Source organism: Theropithecus gelada, chromosome 17 (assembly GCF_003255815.1).
Source record: "Theropithecus gelada isolate Dixy chromosome 17, Tgel_1.0, whole genome shotgun sequence".
Classification (NCBI taxonomy): Eukaryota; Metazoa; Chordata; class Mammalia; order Primates; family Cercopithecidae; genus Theropithecus; species Theropithecus gelada.
This window is the reverse complement of record NC_037685.1, coordinates 48,586,654-48,608,031: the sequence shown is the minus strand read 5'-3', so window position 1 is coordinate 48,608,031 and position 21,378 is coordinate 48,586,654.

Sequence of the window (21,378 nt, the reverse complement as noted above, 5' to 3'; positions counted from 1 at the left end):
AAAATTAACTTATGTGATCCTCAATAATTTAAATCTATTTGAACCTCTCCATGAGATAGGAATTGGCCTTATCTTCATTTTATAAATGAGGAAACTGAGGCACGAGAGTTTAAGTAACTTTCCTGAGGACACACAGCTAACAGTGGTGGTGCTGGGATGTGAACCCTGGCAGATCACCTAGGAAGTCTGGGCCCCTATCCACTATACTAAAACAGAGGCGAATCAGATGTCCACAATAAAAGACATTGTATAATTGAATGCATAGCTTGGTGACCAGGACTCAAAGCGACTTCAGAGTTTACAGGGGAGTCTATCTGGAACAGGCCCAAAGTACCCCCTAGCCCCGTAAGAGGAGGGCAGATAATGATAGAGGAGGGCAGGAGAGGACAGTGCCAGTGCCTGTGGAACCAGACAATTTGCTCCTTGTCCAGACACTTTGCATCTAACCCATAACCAAAATTTATCGGGCACTTACAATGTGCCTTACTCCATTAAGCACTTTCATTTCTGTAAAAGACAAATTCATCTGTTTTACTACATAGATAATCGAGAATATTAAAACTAAACAAGGCTTTAAAAATCACCTACAGAGTTCCAGCTCAGAGCAGGGGCCGGAGTCACAATCTGAAGACCAGGCTGTGGAGGCTGCACCACCATCTGCAGGGAGGCTTGGCAGGTGGGATTTCTCTTGCTCAGGTGGCAGACAATCCAACTCAAACTGGCCTACACCAAAAAAAAGAGAGACACATTGGCCACATGCTGAAAGGTCTGGTGGTGAACTCAATACGCTTATACACAATGGTGCGATCTGGGCTCACTGCAACTTCCGCCTCCCAGGTTCAAGCAATTCTCCCGCCTCAGCCTCCCTAGTAGCTGGGACGACAGGCATGTGCCACCAAGTCTGGCTAAATTTTTTTTGGTGTGTATTTTTAGTAGAGATGGGGTTTCACCATGTTGGTCAGGCTGGTTTTGAACTCTTGACCTTAGGTGATCCACCTGCCTTGGCCTCCCAAAGTGCTGGGATTTCAGGTGTGAGCCACTGCGCCTGGCCAGCAACTCATTTTTAAGGAAATTACAATCAATAACCAACCCTATAATGTACTGGGCATTTGGGTGATGAGAAAATTGAGACACACAGAGGACAAGCTGCTGGCCAGGGTGATTTAACAGAGAGGAAAACCACTGTTTTCAGGACGCCAGCACCCATTCCCACCTTGTGAGGACACTGACTTTTGCTTTGAGGGAATGGCCTTGACACAATTTGAAAAGCATCCTATAATTCATTGCTAAGTCAGCTGACAAAGACTCAAAATGGCCTGGAGAGGATGAATCTACCCCAGCACCAGGGACGGCTTGTGTCCTAGACCCATCAAACAAGCGCAGGACCTCTGTCAGCTGGTCAGAGACAGCGAGTCAGCTCCAGACCTTCTGACTGAGGTACTGGGGCAATATTTTCTGATTCTCTCTCTCTCTGTTCAGCTGGTGGCTAAGAAGCAATAGAGCTCAAGCATCCAGGGCCACTGTTGGAGGCTGGGAGAGGGTGCAGCAGAGTCACAGATGTGGGTAAGAAATGGAGTCAGAGAGCCCAGATTTCAGGGGCCCCGGCTTGCGCTGTATAGTGTTTCACTTTGTGAATATATTCTAACTTATTGTCGTTCTATTTTTGATGGCTATTTAGCTTGTTTCCAGTCCTTGCTACTATTGAAATAGTGCCAGGAATATTTTTGTACATATTCTTTGGTAGAAATAAGTACCCACTTACACTGGGTATTTACTAATGCCTACAGAAGAATTTAAATCATGACAACTTTATGAATAACAAAGTTTGCCAAAATATTATTTATAATTGAAAAAAATAATAAAGATCAACAGGGAAATGATAGGTCATTAAATACACAACCTTGGGAAGAAGGGTTTTAATTTTTATTTTCACCATTTACCAAAATAAAAGCATTAAATACATAAGGACATAATAAATTCTAAGAAAGCATAAGCAACAGCGGACAAGGAAGAAATTTCTAAGTGTGAAAATGTATTAAGTAAATCACAATGGAAAAATTTTGAGTACATAGCAATTTTAAACTTATGTGGGCCAACACACATAATTAACCAAATTATAACTTATCTAATAATTCAGAAAAATATTTATAACAAATACATCACAAAGGTTTAATAAACTTCCTATAATCTAAGTTCACATACATTGGTGATAAAGATATTACCAACCCAAGAAAAGTTAGCAAAACTGTAGAAATGGATTTACACCTGTGCTTAATAATGAAAACACTTCAACATTTCTAGTAATCAAAGGAGAGAGGACTGAAACATAGGGACATAATTTTGCACTATTACAAGGTACAAATATTTAACGCTATTAAAACAGCGCTGAAGAGAATGGGAAAAAAGAGGCATGGTTATATGCTGTTGGGCTAACTTCTGCAGAAAGCAACTCAGCATTACGTATATGAAGCTTAAAAACATGCAGAGCTTCTGAATCAGTATTTCTACACTGAGAAATCTGTTCTTCCCAGGAATAATGCAAAACACAAACAAAATAAATGTATACCACATTCATCAAACCAGCATTTATCATTGAAAGAAATAAGAAAAAAAAAGGCAATACCTAACAATAAAAAAGTAGAGAAAAACGACTATTGACCGTGTGATGGAATGTGATGCAACCATTAAACGATGGTGGTCATTAGGTTATGCAGAGCAAGGTCAAGTGGCCAGGTGGCAAGAGCATCACCACTCCTGCAGCAGCCTGGACAGGTCCACTGGGCAGAACAGACCCAGGACGACAGGCCCGTAGTACAGGACCCCACTGTCCATCACACCCCACCCTGTGCAGTAGCAGCAGTCCAGCTGGTGCAGATGTTTGTTGCCTGGAGAGACAGTCTGATCCCTGAACTGCAACCTTCAAACTGTGAGACTGGGGAGTGTCACTGGGGTGTCTTCAGGACCTTGGATAACTCCAGTGAGGCTGTAAGATTAGAGATGGCACTGGGAGACAGTGGGAGACGGTTGCCCACCTGCAATTGAAATAAGGACATTTCTCATGGCTTCACAGGGAGTGAAGGTGTCTGTGGGCTTGTCAAGTTGAGTAAGAAAGATAGATGTGGAGAAGGGGCACAGACTAGGGGAGAGAAAAGCTGGAAATACCAACTGAGAACCCCTTAGAGACAAATGTATGTGTTTGTATATTGAACCAGACACAGCGAGGCGCTAGGCATTCTTCTTTGGCAGATAGGAGAATGTAAAGCAAGAGGAAAGGCAGTTACCATTCCTGTGATCCTATCTTTAACTTCATATTGTGCTGAGCTAACGGACATGTTCTATGTTCCAAAGAAAGAAAAAGAAAAGGAATCATGTTACCTAACTCACTGTTGAGATGAAAAGGGAGTGTATGGTGGGCAACTGGGACGAGCAAGTTTCTTTGCTGCTTCCCTTTGCTTCAACCGAGATGTTTTTATGGCTTTATTCTGTCAGTTAAAGTTTTTAAGAAGTTAAATGAGTGGCAAAAATCAAGCAGAATTTGTAGCGATTGTATAGGTTCTTTCAAAGATGGGCATGGTGGCGATAATAACATTTATATCGTGATTTCATGCATATTATCCTTTTTGTTCTTTGCATGAACTTTACTATGATTCTGATGTCACAGGTGAGTAACTCAATGTTCAGGAATGTTATCTGCCACAGGATCAGGGCAGCCACACTGTACACAGCCAGGGAGCCCTGTTCAGAGTGTTGTATTTGTGGGTGGTGCTCCTGAAGTTGTGTGTGGCTTTAGGTGGCAGTCCTGACCAGCCAGAAGTAAATGGCAAAAGGTGCCTCTCAAAACTACGTTCTTTGTCGTCTCTCCCAGGCTGTCACATTACAGAAATCTGCTAGTTAAGGAAAGGAGGATTTCTCTTCTCTCCTTTGTTTTCCCATACTACAAAATATAATTCATACTGCAAACAAGTTTCCCTTTCTACATGATTTATTGAGGAAATAAGTCATCCTTTTAGGGTTCAATGTCTTCAAATTTTTAAGCAGCTTCTTTGGAATGTATTTTATTTGGTATTGCTATCTATTGCTGTGACACTGTATTCACATAAAATGTCATTTAAAGACTATATATAAAATAGTTACATGTTCTTTCTAGTACAAAAACAAAGAATGAACATAAAAAAAAGGTTTTTAGATAGAATTCAAAAAATATTGAAAGCTTCTGGTTTTCCCTCTTGGGCAAAACTTCTAGTCTTGATACCCTGAAAAAATCTCTGCTATAAAATACCTCTATAGTATAAAATAAAATAAAAATCCGCATCCTTTTAAGTTCATAATGACCTTGCAAGAATGTAGGAGAAATCCCAGGGGACGAAACAAAAGGAGGCAGGCATGCAAAGAATGATGGCTCTGGGGGAACCCGGTAACGTCCCCACACCTTGTGCTGTGGTTTCAGTAGCCGTAAAAGGCAGAAGACAATGTGGAGGGCTCTTGGAAGGGGAGAGTCTCCCTAGACCTTCTCATGCAGCCAGAAACTCTAAGAGCCACGCTGAGTGAAAGGACAAACACATACACAAGTCCCTGCCCTTCAAAGGGAGAGAAGGCGACTTCAATATCATCTAGGCACAAAGGTTGGAAGTCAGCAAACAAAGCAACAGATGATGACTCAGTCACACAGCTCCACAGCCAGATGCTGGAATGATCAGACACTGAGCCCTTCTCTCAAGGTCATTTTTTAGGGGAACCCAAAGTTAAAGAATGACCAAGTTAAATCTATTCCAGAAATGTACATTTTTGTTTAACATTGAAAAATCAATTAATGTAGTTAGCCATACTTAGAAATCGAACTAGAAAGGCCTAAGATCACCTCAGGAGGCACCAAAATATATTTGATTAATTTTTATATTCATTCAGCTTAAAATCCTTGGCATAATGGGCTAGAGGATAACTTCTTTAAACTGAAAAAAATTGAACCTACCAAAATCTTAGAGCAAACATGGTACCAAATGGTAGAATCTGGAACATTCCCTTTCAAAAAGGATTAAGACAAGGTTGCTTTTATACCATACACTGGGGGCTCTAGCCACTTCAATAAGATGAGAAAATCTGTAAGCAACACACAAAATGGTATTATTTGTGTATTATATTTATAAAATATTTCCCTTCAAACATCTTTAAAGCATTAAAATTAATATGAGGGTCTAACAAAATTATCAGATATAAGATAAATTAAAATTTGATTTTATTTCTATACCCAAGCAACAAAGAGAAAATGTAGTTTTGAAAAATGGGTACCTTTTACAAGAGTAACAAAATATATAAGGTGTTAGATTTATCTAGCAAAATATTTTAAAGATCTTTATGGGGAACATTTTAAAACTTTATAAAAAGACAGTTTACAATTCACTAAAGAAATAGGGAAATGTGCCACATTCCTAGCTAGGAGAACTCAATACCTTAAAGATGTCCAATCTTTCTAATATTATCTCAGTCCTAACAAGGTTTATTAAACTTGTCAAACTGATGCTAAATCACAAGGAAAAGAGTTACAAATATCCAAGACATTCCTGAAGGAAAGTGAGGAACTAGGTGAAGGAAATGGTCTACCAGAAACTGAGATTTGTTAATAAAATATAGTAATTAAGACAGCGAGGTATTGGCATAAGAAGAAGCAAAAGGAACATCAGGGGAAAAGAACAGAGGGCACAGAGGCTGACTCATGCAAACCTAGATACTTGCTATATCCGAGAAGCGCTATTCAGACCCCTGGGAAAAAGTCAAATATTTAAAACATGCTTCGGAAACAATTAAAAAAAAAACTGAAACTGAGCCACTATCAGACACCATGCACAATCATATAATGCAGGTGAATTAAAGCTAAAAAAAAGGGAGAGAAAGGAAATACAGGAGTAAATATTTGAAAATTTGGCGATAGAGAAAAAAATTAAAACAAAATGAAAAACAAAACTCAAAAGGGAAACTTGATAAATTTCACTCAGTTAAAATTTAAAATTGATGTTCATTCAAAAGAAAACATAAGTAAACAAAAAGCCAGTAATAAATTTGACAAATCAATTTTTATAAAAGATTAACACATGGCATATATAAACAATGCCTACAATCCAATGGGAAAAATTATGAAAGACAATGATACCCTGTTGGTGGAATTTTCAATTTGTACACTCACTTTAGAAAATGATTTTTATTATGCATTAAAATTAAAGGTGGGCAGAATTAACACTGGCAATTCTATTCCTCTGTCCAAAACAGTGCACCTAAGAATATATATGTATGCATAAATGTTAAAAGGCACTTTAATTGTTAAAAGGTATGTAACTGTGAAACATACTTTTTAAAAACACAAATAATGTTCAAACAGAAATTTTAAAAAACAACTACCAATAACCTAAATTTCTATTGGCAGAAGTGAAAAACAGTTATATATTTATTATAACCGAAAAAGATAAACTATGACTTCAGAAATCGTAATACATTTCTCTCAAAAACATAACAATGAACAGGGACAGAAAGAAGACTTGTGACCACAAGAGGTGAAGGGAGGGGAACACAAAAGTGACTGCTGTGGGTACAAAGTTTCTTGAGGTTTCTTTTGGGGCGATGGAGATGTTTCAGACTTGGATTGTGATGACAATTTCACAGCCTTGTGATTATACTTAAAAATACTAAGCTGTACATTTTTATGGTACCTAAGTTGTATCTCAATATAAAACCCATAATGTTGAGCAAGTTGCAGAAGAATATTAACAGGATGATAATATTTCTATAATGCTTAAACTTAAGTACAATGCAAAATGTTTATATACATATCTGGTAAAATCATGAAGACAGTCAAAGGATAATAATCACAAAATTTCAGATTGTGATAAGGCTAATCAGTGGACCTCAAAATATTGATAATGTTCTACTTTTTAGGCTTAACTATGCCTATTTTAAAGTATTATTATTTATAATTTACATATATGTTAAATATCTTTTTGAATGTGTGTACTATGTTGCACAATATAAAATCCAAAAGGTAAAAAATAAGTTTCTTAAGGTAAATAAACTGAATTTCATCAAAAATTTGAGAGAAAAATTGGAAGGAGAGTAACAATAGGGTAGGTGTGAAAAATAAAAGATAATAAGTACCTAGTATATTGCTGAACCAATAAGGAATTTAAAAATACTAGGGCAAAAATATTTATGAGGGGTGGAAAGAAGTGAATAAGCTTGATAGATACTAAAATAGAAAATTGACAGAATTTGGCAGTGGATTGGGATTGGAGGTGAAAACTATTGCAAGAATGATTTCCAGGTTTCCAGCTGCACCATTGGCTAGATGGTGACCTACTTATCAAGGTAAGAATCACCTCCCAAATAATCATTAGCAAGGGCAGTTAAATTTTTATTTGCAAATTAGAAACACCAAAAATGAAGCAAGTATTAAGATGGTGGATAAATGAATCATGGTACAATGGGGTGGAGGAATGGTATGCAGCCATTAAAAATCATGTTTTAAGAGACTGATGACATCTTGCATTTTAAGAGCAGATTAATATCTGTACATACAGTACAGTTTCCATTCTGCAAAATAATATTAATATATATGTATATTTAAAATGACCAAAATGTCTTAAAGTACTAGCAATGGCTGTCTCTGGGAGATGCAATTATAACTAATTTTAATTGTCTTCTATTTACTTTTGTGGAATCTAAAATGTAATTAATGTCCTACAATAAACAAGCATTAATTTAATATTATAGAATATGTGTGGCATTTCAAAATGCAACTAAAATCACCATGAGTCTCTTCAAGTCCATGTCTTTAGGACACTGATGTTTCATGGAAGGCTGCAAAATCACACATCGTATCATGCATGTGCTATGAGGTAGTCTGGGAAACTGATGGGGAAGAGAAATGTTCCCGGTTGTTTGTTATGAAATAATTATGTGGCTGGGGTTAAAAGCCTCTAGGACAACCAAGTGGCAGCTTTCACTCAGACACTTTTAATGCATTGGCAAAATGCCTTCTTTTCAAGTGCACCCCAGGTGATTCGGGGTAAAAGCTCAAAACAGCACGTTTTTGCCCAAAACTACCTTCAGAAAGAAGGGTTGTCAATTTGCTGGAAATAATTGTTGTCATCTTCTAGGGTTATAGGCACAACATGGTTATTCTCCTTCCTTTAATTTTGGGATGTTGGAGTTTTGCATGTCTATCGCTTCTCGTCCTTTTTTCCATTTTCTCGACTAATTTCTTGCACCTTCTTTCTGTTTCATCTTTTGAAATAAGAATGTTTTTTGGAATAAATATTATGTTTTTATTTATTTATTTATAAAAGGACAGTAGTTATGGTATTGTTACTTTACCCCTCTCTGCGTAGACATAATGTCTTAATCATGGCAGTTCTATTATATTTTTTAGGTAACATTTTCATAACATGAAATGATTCATTTTAAAATACGCTATTCAGTGACAATTAGTACTTTCTAGTGGTAGATTTTTAATACATTTATGTTTAATATATATGACTGAATAAATAAGATTGCACTGAATTAAATAGGCCTCCAAACAACAAAATGCAAATTGAAAACATTTTCTACTTTTTTTGCCAGGATGCTCTTGTTTCATTTGTTCAAGGGAAATACCTGCTTAGATATAAACTTCCTAAATTAATACAAATATCCTTACATAGTTAAACATAAGTTTAGGAAGCAAGCGTTTAGGTAGCAAGGGATAATTCATTTCCATTATATGTCATTAGCTCTTGGAAGGTAGACTTCCGAATATGCAAACACACTGATTTCATTGAAATGAGGGTTTTCTACTCCCTAAACAGAGAGCCATGGGAATAGGTGGTTTTATTCAAGTGACCAAGTATAGCTGGAATCACCTCTCACCTCCCTCTCCACCTTAACCCCACAGATGCAAGCAGACTTCTCTCTAGCTCTAAAGATTACACACTTTATCTTGATAGTGTTGGGAAATGAAGAATTAGAAGAAACAAATTCTAGATCAGTAGCACATCTATAAGATGAGATTTTACAGATTAATCCTCTTTGCTGCAAAACTAGATTTTCTTTTTCCTCTAAAAACCTTCAGCTTTCTTTGATTGGCTTTACCTGTTTTTTCCCCTCTAGCAATGGTCAAGAGAAATTGTACTCTTCCAGAACCAAATCTTGAAATATTTAATAAATACCTAATTTATCTAAATCATGTATTTACACATATTTGTTCAGAATACATACTATGGTATAACTTGTCATTTTTCAGTCATAAACCTCCCCTGACTCCTTCACAAAGGGCTCAGGTTTCCTTGCCTTGGCCAACTCTCTTCATCTAGAGACTCTAGGATTGATACCTTCAGAAACCTGAAGGCCAACTGGGTTCCCTCTTCCCCCTTCTTATACTCCCTTTTCCACCTTCCTGCACCCAACATGCTTTGCTCTTCTCTCTTCCAGGTCATTCATTCCATCACACCCTCTGGAATTTCCACGTCGTTACAACAGAAGCTTCTTTCATCCTCAGATACCAGCTCTTCACTGCCTGAACAGAGAGGATCCGTAGGGCCCCATCTTTGTGGCCTGTAAACCAATCTGGTACAGAACATAAACGATCATAGCCAATATGTACTGGCTGTGTCTACTGTGCCAGGCAGGAGCTTTCAAAGGTCTTTAATGTGTTAATTTATGTGAACTTATCAGTAGCCCTACAAAAAGTACTTAATCAGAAAAATATATATATAAAAGTGTAATCTAAAACATAGAAGAACAATCCTGAAAAGAGTATGTGGAGCACTTATGGTGCAGCAGGTTCTTTGAGAAAGCCTATCAAGCATAGAGAGTGAATCAAAACACACCAGGGCAGGTTCCAGAGGCTACCAGGAATGCCCCTTGAGGAGGTGCAATGGAGAAAGGACAGCCTGCAGGACTGAGGACCAGAGGAAAGGCCAGACCCCAGTGTCCGTCTCTGTTCCAAGATGATGCCAACATTTGGTCTCACACATCTGGTGGCATCTAACAGTCCTCTAATGGAGAAATCTCTGCAAAGGTTTGAGCTGAAGTCATTGGGAGGGAGGTGTTAAATGTAAATGTGTCGCATTCATTTCCAGTTGCTACATGAATGCATTCTAACAAGCTGTTAGAAAGGGAGTCAAGGAAAGGAAAGATTCTGATCCATATTCCAAAAATGCAAAGCTGAAGAGATGTTGCAAGATGACATTCAATATGGGGAAAAGCCCAGTAATGGGGCTTCTCCACTTTGCAAGAAAACCATGAGATTAAGAGGAATGATGGACACCCACCACCCAGACATGATGGAATCCCCTAGGGTTTCATACCTGGGCTCCCAGGGACTTTGACTCAAGCAGAAGAACCCTGGGCACACCTACCCTCTCCCTGTAGGCACCACAGAGCCCCTGGTTGGAGCCTCTCTGCTCACTGATGACAGCTATTGCTGCACTCACCATGGATGCCAATGCAAGCAACACAGAACAGGCGGTCTGCAGTGCTCCTCTCAGGTGCCAGGCCACACTTCCAGGTCACAGCTGAACTTGCATCTTCACAGACATCATTAAAACTCAACCTACTGGCCAGGTGCAGTGGCTCACGCCTGCAATCCCAGCACTTTGGGAGGCTGAGGCAGGTGGACTGCTTGACGTCAGGAGTTCGAGACCAACTTGGCCAACATGGTGAAACCCCATCTCTACTAAAAATACAATAAAAATTAGCTGGGCATGGTGGTGCACGCCTGTAGTCCTAGCTACTCAGGGGCTGAGGCAGGAGAACTGCTTGAACCTGGGAGGCAGAGGTTGCAGTGAGCCAAGATTGTGCCACTGCATTCCAGCCTCGGTGACGAGTGAGACTCAATCTCAAAACCAAACAAAATAAAAAAACTCAACCTACCATGCGTCATATTTCTGCCCACAGTGGAAGCCCTTAGAGCTATTCACTTTCTCCCATGGGGTTATCCTAACTGATGTTTTCCTTTCACCCAGTCCTTTTTCACTCCTTTACCTCCCAAACACTTCCAGTGTCTTCTCTCAAGTGTCCTTTCCATCGCAACACTACTCCCATGCTTTCTCAGCCTTTTCTGAAAGCTGGCTGCATCCTGGGCACTCTGACTCTTTTGCTTATTTTGCCCCTGGACTTTCCTTGGGATTCTTCTCATTATTCAATGATTCTGTCAAATAGTATTTTGAATCCATAATGCAAAGTCTTCATTTATTGAAAGTTCATTCTCATGGATCCTGCCCCATCTGTCATGCCTTCTCCAGGCTGCATTCCCCTCTTCCTCATACCAGGAAACCAAGCACTAGATCAACATGGCTCGCATGTCGCCAGGTCCCCTGCCTGGACCACTCATCCTTGTTACCCCTGGCTGGCCAGTCCCTGCTGCAATGCTCTCTTCTGTCCACTCCCGTGGTTCCTCAGCTGGCTAGCCTGTGCCCCTTCATTGCGTTTTCTCTGCTAGCTTACCTTTCTGTCCCTGACTTCTAAAAGTTAGAGTAGTTGGGTCCGATCCCAGGTGCTCCCTTCCATCTCATCTCTCAAGTCACTTTCAGCAAATCCTAGGGACTTAAATGCAGCTAGATGCCCATGAATCCCAAATTAACATCTCCATTCCAAGCCTCTCCAACAGCCTACCCAACATCTTCTCTCATATTTCTGTTATGTCCAACCTCATATGTCCAAAATAAATCTCTTAACTCTCCCTCCCCCATCTCAGGAGAAGACCTTGTCATCACCCAGTGACAGTGTAGCACACTGAAGGCCCTCCCTTCCTCCCCGACTCCCAAATCATCACCAGGCGCTACTGAGCCTTTAGAAATGAAAGTCAATATTTTTACACTGTTAAATATTTAATACATATGTGTGCTACAAAATTCGGGAAGTCCAAAAAATAACACGATGAAACGTGAGTCCTCTCCCCAACCCGTCCCTTCCCCAGGAAGTCAGGCTGACTCCTTGCATTGTCATATTTTTGAGTTCACTTGCAGTAGGTATCTGTGCACATCGTTGTCATATTTGTGAGTTCACTTGCAGTGGGTATCTGTGCACATACCCATACATTTTAAAAATTAAAAAAAAAATGGTTGTACTATACCATACACACTGTTCTGGAGCTTGTTTCCCCACCTCACACTATACAGTCAAATATTATTCTGGGTCAGTATAAACAGAGCTGCCTCATTTGTGTTAAAAGTTGCATAGGATTCAAACGCTCACCATTACAAGACAATACCGTAATAAGCATGTGTATAAGTTTCAATTCCTAACAATAATGCAATGAAGACCCTTATAAAGAAATCATTTCCCATCCACATGAGTAATTCCTGGAAATTAAATTGTGGGTCAGGGAACATAAGGCATTTGTCATATCGATAGATACAACCAAATTGCATAGATGCTTGCTGTTCAGTCTGTACCACCAGCAGCCTTGGGTGGGAACCCGTTTCCCAACATTCTGGCAAACACACTGTGTTATCAAACTTCTTGATCTGTGCCAATCTGATAGGTGAACTATTCTACCACACTGTGGTTTTCATTGCATTCATCTTATTACAAGAAAGGTTAAGCAATCTTTCATACATGTAAGCCTTTCTTGCATTAATTTTCATGATTGTGAACTTTGTATTCAGGTCATTCACCCATTTTTAGAATGTTTTTAGTTTCTTTTTTTTTTTTTTTTTTTTTTAGTTTCTTATTTTTTATAGCTCTCTTTTCAAGTATTAAATAAGCATCATTAGCACTTCATCTATGGTATTGGCTGCAATTTCCTTCAAGCTTGTACTTTAATTTTGTTTTTACTGTTTTTGTTTTGTTTTACTGTTTTCCCCCTACAGAATCCTATTTTAGAAAGTCAAATTTATCAATATTTCTTTACTTTTCTACTAGGTTTTATGGTTTCATGTTTTAATATTTAATTTTTTGCTTCACCTGACATTTTAGTGAAAGGAGACAGGCATCTAACTTTTAGGTGTCTACAGGTATATTTTCTGGCTCTGCCAACTCCATTTACTGAATAATCTATCTTATCCTCCAATGAAATAAACTGCCAGCTTTATAATATGCTTTGTCCTTTGTATCTAGATTTATTTCTGTACTAAATACAACTGGCCTTTTGATTTGGCTCTGTGCATGTAGGTTCTCCACTCCCACCGGTTTGTGAGCTTCCTAAGCACACTGTCAGGGTCTGAGATTTTATTCCCCTTCCCTTAGAAAGTAATGTTAGCCTGTCACCGTTAGGTGGATGCTGGCAGAGGATGCAAACCTTTCCAGTCAGAGACTCATGGCACAGAAAGCGGCATGACTTGCCTCTATTCCTCTTGCTCCCCAGGCAGCACGGGGCAACAGGGCGGGGCCTGTTGGATGCCACGTCTGCAGTGGGCTGTGTTTCGGCTGACACAAAGGGCTTGGAGAATCCACCATTTTTGCAGCAGGAAATAAGCAGGCCTGCTCTTTGTTCTGGAATGCAACGTCACCTTTTAGTGTGGTTTGCTGCAAGCACAACCCCTAGAAAAGGCTTGAGTAAAGTGAAACCAGGGTCTTGCGTATTTAACTGACCCATTAAGAGGCATGGGAGCAGGAGAGACGCACGGAGGAGAGTCCTTCCCAGCAGACACAGCTGGGTGGTTGTGGTCGGTTTGCATTTTGATGTCCACAGGATCACACAGTGTCTAGCACAAACCAGATGCTTAAGACATTGATAAATTTGACAGAATCCAACGTTTCATGGGGTTAGAATGAATTTACCACCACATAGCATAACTACGAACCATCTATTGAGTATTATTCTCCTCCACACAGATAGTTCCTCACACTATTGACCCAGGCAGCGTGGAGTCTAAAACGTTACCGTTTAAAGGAATCAACCTAAAAATAAATGAAATAGAATTACTATTTGACTCATTAAAACTAATTTCTGTGAAATGAAATTTAGAGACTTTATTTACTGTCTTCATTTCCTGTGAAATGTTGAGCTGGTAACTTGGAAGCAAGCACTGAGTTGAAGCACCCCTAACCATTTTTTAGTGGCTGTACCATATTTGCCAAGGGCCCTTGGTTATTACCACTAAAATGTTTTAATTATGCCTTATTATGTTTGAAATTACAATCTAACCAGGACCAGGAATACCATCTAGTGAAGAAACACGAGGAGACAAAAAAGCATTTTTCCCTCTTACGAAATTAGCTAGAGATTGCAAATACCATTTAGAAACTAGAAAAACGAACTTGTTGAAGAACTTCAAGGAAAAAAGGCCCAATGGAAAACAGTGAGACAATTGGCAAATAGTTTAACTGTACTTAAGAAACATTTGGAAATGAATGACGGGATGCAGTCACATTAAACACGTAGACTGGTGACTCTGTGCCTGCACACTGAGTAAGAATTGAATGACACGCATGACGCTCTCTGGGGAAGCACAGTAGAAGACAGTTAACGTCACAGGTGGATGTGCTGCAGACCTCACTGAAGCTGGCACACTGAAAACAGCCCTCTGGATCACTTGCAAATCAATTTAAATGTTAACATTTAACAGCGATACATTAAAACAAAGGTTGCCTCAATTTCCCTTCTACTTGTTTTCATTTACCTCCTGTCTTCTAACTGCAAACATAACTTCAATCAGAGGATAAACCTGTTTAACCAAGATGGAGTTCCATTCTTTTTTTCTTTTCTTTTTTTTTTTTTTCTTTTGGAGACAGAATCTCGCTCTGTTGCCAGGCTGGAGTGCAGTGGCGGGATCTCGGCTCACTGTAACCTCTGCCTCCTGGGTTCAAGCGATTCTCCTACCTCAGCCTTCCGAGTAGCTGAGACTACAGTGCGCCACCACACCCAGCTAATTTTTGTATTTGTAGTAGAGGTGAGGTTTCACCATGCTGGCTAGGATGGTCTCGATCTCTTGACCTTGAAGTCCTCCCACCTCGGACTCCCAAAGTGCTAGGATTACAGGTGTGAGCCACTGTGCCTGGCCCATTCTTGTCTTCTTACCTTATCTTTATATCACTTTTTCCTGGAATTTCCCTGAATATGTAATCTGATGTGATATTTGATACTTTGTGAAACTTCCTCAGCTCAAAGATAAGTCACTTTCTCTACTATACTACTATATATAGTAGTAAGAAGCAGCTAAAATTGCAGCATTAGACATTAAAATTAAGCACTAAGAAAGTTAAAAAAATGCCAGATGATGGTTATAATACATGGCAATTTTTATCTTCAAATTATGTGTGGCAATATTGTAACAAAAGACACAAGAAAAAAATATTTGAGGAAAGAAATATTTGAGGAAAATAGTGCCTTATTACTTAGATAGACAGCTAATGGGGCAAAGACCTATGTTTTGGTAATTCTTAGTATATATTTGAGGCTTAACAAATATTTAGCATATTTTTAGTAACAATGTTTGCTGATTTTTATATTTTGAATTGAAAAAGCCATAAATGCACCTTCATAATAAAGGGTGAGCCCACTTTTCTATTATTCTGTAACTAAAACATGATGCTATTTAAAACAACAGGGCAAAATAATGAACTAGATATTAATTTCCTTTAAAGTTTATATTGTGAGAGACAAGGGTGCCATTTTGAAACTGTGTTGTACTTTTAGTATGAAGAAACTTTAAAACTAGGTACAAGTTTATCAAAATAAAACAGGTATCAAGTCTCAAAAATACCATCTATTTCATTTTCTGTGTGCTTTTAATGGCAGTGAGAATCATGTTTTTAAATTCTCACTTTTACTACCTAAAAGGAAATTTTTGTAGTATAAAATATAATTTTAAGATGTTTTCAATATATAATACCTTTTTTTTTTTTTTAGCAAGACAGCTTTGGGCTGACATTTGAAACTTTTACTAAAGAACCAGCAAATATTAAAATGCAGGCTGATGTTTACACTTTCAGTAGTAATTCTTAGAATGTGTTTATCTGAACTGAAATCTCCACTTAACAGTCAGCGGGAAATGGCAATAAATGGCATCTGCCCTAAATTTCACAAGTTGTTGCTTTATTTATTTTCTTGTGAACCTCATTAATCCATACTCCCTCAAGTCACTTTAGTTTAATGTTATTTGTGTGACAAAAGTGTTTTAAACAAGGAAAAATGGAAAATTCATGTGTAAATAGCTAATCATTGCTTTTAAACATAGCATATACACGGGGGCTCAGAGGACAGGTTGGTGAAGATTACTCAGAAAGAGAATTTAAAAACCTTACCTCAATTCTCAGTTATGTCATAATCATATCTTTATATTACATATTATAAAATATTTTTTACCTATCCCTCATACTGGTCAGAGTCAAATTCATGATCTTTGTGAGTATACTGACAAACTACTCTCACAAGCTATTACTATTATTGATATTTTATATATCAACTGTTTTTTTTTTTTTTCATCCATAAAAGCACCTCAACGACATGTTCGGTAGCAAATAAGTTTTCAGATCCCTTCACTCCATTGAATAACAGCTCTAAAAACACTTTGACTAACTTGAATATCTTCTATTTGCAATGCCTAAAGATTGAGAATAAAGCGGTTAAGAAGGAAGGTGTAATTTGTAAATTTAGAATTGCCAAATTAGTAATGAGTACATAAGTTCAAATAATTTTACTCAATCAAAAAGATAGTGACATTTGATGCTGATTAATCGCCATTTTCGTTATGTGTGATTTTCAGAGTATGTTTTCTTTCCTATCTTACTTTTTCAAATTTTGCTTTTCAGTATCTTTCAAGATGACTTTGGCTTATCCTAAAAAGAATTTGAGACCTAAAGGTCAATGTAGGGGAGAAATACAATTAAAAAAATTCTTTGCTTGCCAGACAAGCAAATCTTGGTTATAACTTGTTTGATTAGGTAAACATTCTAAAATAATACTGAATTTAGATTCTTGTTTTTATTTTGTTGGCTAGTTTTCTAAACTCTTAAGTGGGCAGTGATATACATTTCTATTAAACTGTATAAGTATGCAAATTGGGATATAAATTGCATTAGAAAATGTGAACGTATTTGCTTGATATTTAATTCAACCATAAAAAATAAATTATTGCACTTATTACTGTTCTCTTTCCTCATTTGTCATCTCATATTGCTCTTAGTCACTCACTATCAAAATTTGTTTAATCTTACTTCTATTAATTTCCTTAAAGATTCATGCAAAGCAAATTTATGTCAGGTTGTAAGCACCCTTCTCTCAAAGCAACCACCACTGTATTTGTGACAACTCACGCCAGAACCCTGAATCTGCCTTGGGAAGAAACATTGCCAGTTGGTGGCAGCATTCACAAGAGAGGGTCACATTTCCTCTGTTATCTTTAGGTTGAATTTCAAAACAACTCTAGAAAACAGACTCAGAAGGCTAGCCTTGGAAACAGCATGCAAACAACTGCAGAAAAGTGGAAGGTTTCTGACTATAGTACAGTTCTACCAAACAGCAGGGCATGGGGCAAAAAAGCAGGCTGGCTCCCTTCCTCCTGCTTACCTCCTGAGCAGTGTATAAAACAGGGTGAGCTTGCTCCTGGAATCAATACGTGAATCAATGAACACAGGCTGATCTTCCCCCCTTCATAACATCTGTGCTCTGTACAAGGACACTCCGGGCCACCCTCACTGAGCATCCTCCCGCCCTCTCCCAGAAAATATAGCTGTGTCATCTTAGAGACATTTTTAATGTCATCTGCTTATGATGTGCAGATTGAGAAGCAGACAATTTTGTTCTGCTCTGGCATGAAAAAACAAAACGTTTCAGTCGGCAGCTAGGATATCAACATGAAGCAACACACAGGACATCAAATTTCATCATGCAAAATATGGGTGTATTCTATTTCAGGGGCCAAGCATTCCAAGGAAAAGTAATGGTCTAAGAAGATGCTCTTGCATTTTAAAAGTATCTACTAGTGTTATACAGTCATTAATGTGTAATTTCCATTTCAATAATAGGAAGCCTTCTGGAAAAAAAAGCCTGTGTTGCTTCTTAAATCTAGAAACACATTCCCAAAATTCAAACACAACAAAATCCAGAGGCATATTAATAAAAATTTTAAACTCCTAACTGCAGTCAGTTTTTAATTGGGCATTTATGTATTTCTTCAACATAATTATATTTATAATGAAAAATGTTGCAAATATTGGATTAGCTGTATTTGTACCTACAACATATTTTTCTAAAACGTATTAATTTAATTGATAGACTTTTAAAAAGTTACAGTAGTTCTATCATATATGCACATTAAATAATCATTTATTTTAGAAAATCCTCCCTCATCAAAGGAACATTTAGGAAAGAGACTGATCCATATTTTTAACAAGAATAATAAACACTCAAGTAGAAAGCCTTTATAATTTCCAAGGGGCTGATCAATTCCATTAACACATCCTGATACTTTAAATGTGTGCAATGCTGCACATAGCAAATGATCCAAACAGCAGTTACAGTCTCTCATGTAAGTCATTCTGTTGCACATACACAGACTTAGCAAGTTACAAAACTCTTGTGAAATTTCAGTTGAAACATTAGCAACTAAATTTGCTGGTAAAGTGCAAGAAGTCTCCTTATAAATCCTAGATGAGGAAAAGTCTGTCCACAGTTCATTCATCAGAGGAATGGAATTTCTCAAATGAGCTCCTGAACAACATTATCTAATAAAATGAAATATAACGAAACGGCGCCACTCATTTTAAAGATTAAATATATCCTTTGACAGAAACCTGTGAAGTTAAAAATCTTTCCCTCTTAAAATACCTTTTAAATTAAAGCTATTCTAACTAGTTATATAGCATTCCACTTAATCTGCTTAGTTTTTAGATTGAGTTCACCTAAATACAAAATACTATCAAACACCTACAGGGCAAATAACTAAAAAAGAAAGACAATTTCATAAGCAATAAAATACTATCCACCTTTCTCCTCCCATACTTGCCTCTCCTATATGAAACAAAGAAAAGAATTAGTGATGTTCATTATTGGTAGTGCTACTAGTATTTGTATGGTGAACCCGTAACGTATTTTTAAATCTCTACACTTTTATATAATTGACTCTTTCTTGAAAAGTAATTGTTTCAGAAGACTTCTAATAAAATAATCATTATTATATATGATTCTGTTAAAAATAGAAAAAACAAACAAACAAACAAACAGAAAAAAAATTCCTGCTGAAAGATATCCCCATTTTATTAGCCGTGAAAGGAAAGAAAGCTTCCAAGGAAAGATCTTGGACCATGAGAAAAAATTTCAACCAGGCTGTTTGCTGGCAAGAGGCCATGCCGGCCCCAGCCAGTCCTGCGTGCAGAGCATGTTGGCAGATGTTATTAGCTGACTTTTGCTGAAAAAGTATGGAAGAACAGTTGGAAAATCACAAGGTGTAGAACAAGCTTTAAATAAATAAAAAGCTTATCTGGCAATAGAAAGGGGGAATGAAAACAAGTTCCTCAGTTGAGGAAGAGGACTGGGATACTTCTAATCACACAGTTTCTTACTGTTGGTTTGTTTCATGGGCTGACTCTCAATGAGAATTGAAATTGTATCACCCACATTTGTATTTAGAGGTTCTAACTGCAGAATTGCAATTAATTTCCAGTTTGCTGTAGGAAATTTATAATCTCTAGACAGAATACCACAGATAGAAGTGATAATTCTTTAACCTTCTCTCTTTTGCCCCCAGTCTGGTAACTGAGGCAATACATGGGGAAAGTGCTAACTGCCAATCCAGAGCTGCTGATACCTTAAAAACACTGGCCTTTACCACTAGGATGCCCCCAAGAAACAAGCAAACAGGAAAAGATGACACTTGCTAACGTGTGACGGGCACAGCAAGTAAATGTTCAACACGGATATGAAAATGTAACTTCATATTAAAAGTCAAAATGAAAAAGAAAAAAAATGCAAAATATACTTTCTCAGAAGAAACCATGACATGATCTTTAAAAGTGGTGGTTCCTTCAGCATTGTCTACTGACGGCTGGCAACATACAGGAACGTAGAGGTGGCCCATTTACATCCTCATAAAAGTGGGATGTAAGTGATCACAAAGCCAATAAAACTATACTACATTTTTTTCAAGTTCCAAGATAAGAATCCCTTCATCTTTCCTGAGTAGACATATTGCTAGGCAACATTTGTGAACATAAAAAAAGGTAACAAGATCTAAAAAGAACGCCAAAGCATAATGTTCATAAAGGTAGGGCCCCCAACACACACAATCATACACACACAATCATACCTATACACACACAATCATACACCATCTATTATATAAACAAACGCACACATACAGGTGCACAGACTTAAAATGGCATTTCTTGAGGTATTATTTTTTAAAGATATGATTTAAAAATGGAAGATCAACTTTAAACACACCTCTTTGAGGCACATTGCGTGATATTTGCCACACTGATTATTCTTCCCAAATTCAGGCTACTAATCAATAATCCTAACTGTATACATGCTAAAAATAAAAACGCCATAATCTTTGTACTAGTCAGGGCTCTCTTGGCACATAAAATTAGCCAACACAATCTTCAAGTCACTTGTTACAAAAATATATTAAAATATGTATCACCCTTTCAAAAATTACAATCTTATTTTCTCTTAGATTAAGACTTTATTACATTTAAAACACTTCTATGAATTATACAGGACATGCAAAAGTAAACATCCGGGACTTAAAAACAACCAATATTGTAAGACAAATTATTGCTGTAAATTATTTCATGAAGACATAATTAAAAATAAATAAACAAACAGCCAAGGCCGGTTTTGTTGAGCTTTCTTCGTTGTACAGGATCGGCAGCCCGCTGGGATCTGAACTCAGGAAGCCCTCACCTCACCCTGACTTGGTCACTGAGGAGAGGCAATTGTAGGGGTGCTTATTTGCTATAGGCTTTGAAAGTCACAAAAGCCCCGCAGATATAAGAATTCGAAGCAGTGCTCCAATGGCATCTCCAACTTGGCCGTCACCGCCCGCAACGCGCACACAGGTAGTGGACGCCCGCCCACCTGCCAGTCCGCTGGGCGCGGGCCGCTCCACGGGGGGAGAAGGGGCGCTCCTGCCTCGGAGGGGGCGAGGACGCCCCTGTGGAAAGAAGGGGGCTCCTGCCTCGGAGGGGGCGAGGACGCCCCTGTGGAAAGAAGGGGGCTCCTGCCTCGGAGGGGGAGAGGACGCCCCTGTACAAGAAAGGGGGGCTTTTGAAGCGGTGTGGTGAGAAGACGCTTCCGAGGAAGGAAGGGGGGGCTCCCGCAGCGGTGCAGGGAGAGGACGCCCCTGCGGAAGGAAGGGGGCGCTCCCGCGGGGACTGGAGAGACGCCCGCGCGGTCTCCCGGCTCCGGGGCCGCTGGTTCGCGGGCCCGCCCTCTCCCCGGCGCTATGGAAACCGCACTTTCACCGCCTG